Raw genomic sequence first — 2,699 nt, 5'->3', positions numbered from 1 at the left:
AAATCATGTATTTATACAAACATAGTATAATTATATACGCACATATCATTACATATTACATATGTATATTACATGTACATATTACACACAAATCATGTATTTATACAAACATACATATAATTATATACACACATATACACATACACATATATGCATACACATATATATGCATATATGCATGTACCTATACATATATACATACACATATACATATATATGTGCATGTGTGTATATATAATATATGCATGTAATATACATATACAACATACATATATATGTGTGTGTGTGTCTACATGCACATATACGTGTGTGTATATTATATATGTATGTTCTTGGAAGTCAGGTATTGGTTTGTTGTGTCTTTGGACCTCCAGAATCTAGCACAGAATAACCACTTGCAGATTGACTGATTCTTAAATATCCTATCAGTATAGCATCATATTCAACAACTTAGGTCTTTCTGTCAAGGTCATTCTCCTTGGATAGGCAAAAAATATGTAGTATCCATAACAACTAGCTTAATCTGCTAGGAAAATTCTTAACCTAGACAATTAGTTGTCTATATGTATAATAGCCTGAATTTGGTGCTAAGGGATTGTAGAACCATGAAGCAGCTTTTCTTTTCTTGTACGACTATCTTGGATAATAAAATCAATAGTATGTCATAAGTTTCTTACACCATCTCCCTAGAGCTTACATTTTAAAAGATATAGTAATTGGGATTGAGGGTGGGGTTTAGGTGTCCCTAAACCAATGAATTAAGGCATATATTCACAGAGTGACTTGGGCAGATACGGCTGATTTTCATCTTCTCAGTAGGGGACTATAGTTCATATCTCAAAGGAAAATAAAAATCTGTGTGTCTGAACATGCCAAATTCCATTAGGCTCCTAAGCAAGATCTACTAAAGCAGTTTTGAGTGTGACACAGTGAATCCAGCTACTACAACTGTTTTTCTTATCATTTTAATTTTGCCCCTTGAGAATTTCCCACCTTTTCCTTGAATTTAATATTTTAAGATGCAGATATACTTGAAATTTAGGCTCTATCTGTATAGTAACTGCAACACTAACTGATAAAAAATCCCCTCATTTCCTCTCTCCTTCCTTTTATCAGATGCTGTGAGCCAAAGAAGAGAACAGGATGTTTGCTTTTTTCAACAATAAATGTTTGTGATTTTAAAAAAGGCATTAACTTGGTGTTCAAAGGCAAGCAAGAAGTTATTCTATATTGAAAGGTTGAAGATAAGGCTCTAGAAACATATACTAAGTAAAAGTAGTCTATTAAGGTGGTGTAGTGGATAGAGCACTGGGCTTGAAGTTGCTAAGACCTGAGTTCAAATCTAACCAAAGATACTTAGAGATTGTCTGACTCTAGACAAGTCACTTAACCTCAGTTTGCCTCAATTTTCTTAGCTGTAAAATGAAGATAACAATAGCACCTACCTCCCAGGGTTATTGTGAGAATAAATTTATTTAAAAATGTGAAGTGCTCTATAAATTTTATCTATTATTAAATAAATATTTTCATTAAAGAGTGATCAATCATTAACTAATCAAAAAAACAATTATTACATTCTGACTATTTATTATAAGCTCTTCCCACTATGTATCAGGCACTGTGCTAAGCCCAAGGAGAGAAACAAAGGAAAAGGAAAAAAAAATACCTACTTTCAAATACCTGACATTTTATTGTAAATAGGCAGTATATATAAACCAACATATTCTAGGAAAATACAGAGAAGATGGAAAGCAGTCTTAGAAGGAGAGATACTAGGAGTTGAAGGACTACAAAATCCTCCTAGTGGAAGTGGCATTTCAACTGAGTCCAAAAAGAAGGCATTTAATCTAAGAGCCATACGTTGGAAGAGACAATATTATAGGCATGTTAGATAGCCACTAAAAAGATTCAGGAACCTTAGAAATTAAGATATGATTTTATGCACTAGTCATCTTTTCATTTTACTGAAAACTAAAAACAAGAGAATAAAAACACTTTTCATTCAAACTATACTATAGTATAGAATATATTCATTAATTACTTTTCTTTTTGATTCCTTTTCCCTCTGTATTTGTTTGCTTATTTAATTTTGTTTGCAAAACTCTAATTCCTCCTTACTTACAAAGCCCTTCTCTGCTCACTCAGTGCCATGAAGCCATGTCTGGGGCATAGTATTCATATACATACAGAAATATAGATATATCTGTATAGAGAGATTTCTATCCATTGCTATATCTGTGTCTTCTCATGTGTGTGTAATTGTGTGTGAGTGTCTGCACCTTCAATCTATTTGTATTATCTACAAATTCATCTATCCTACCCAGCACTACAGTATTCTATCACTTCATACTTACAAATTCAATATGTTTTTATAAGGGATCCTTTTCATGAAGTATAGTATTTCTTATAAAAATCATTGAGGTTAGTCTTTCAAAAACTTTTGTGGAGCCAAGATGGCAGAGTAGAGAAAATGCTTAGCTGAATTCTTCCAATATTTTTCCCCAAAACAACTTTAAAATAAAAACAAATCAATTTTTGGAGTGGTCGAGAGTGGGGAAAAAAGCTTAGAGTAAGACATCCTTCCAGTCCAAAACAACTTAGGAGTTTAGAAAGAAAGCTCTGTGACATGACAGGGGAGTGAAGTCTGGCCAGGAGATCACTTGGATATACCAGCAGTGGGACAAGGTGGTGGTAATAGA

The sequence above is a fragment of the Trichosurus vulpecula genome, chromosome 4 (genome assembly GCF_011100635.1).
Source record: "Trichosurus vulpecula isolate mTriVul1 chromosome 4, mTriVul1.pri, whole genome shotgun sequence".
Lineage (NCBI taxonomy): Eukaryota > Metazoa > Chordata > Mammalia > Diprotodontia > Phalangeridae > Trichosurus > Trichosurus vulpecula.
This window is presented reverse-complemented; position numbering follows the sequence as displayed.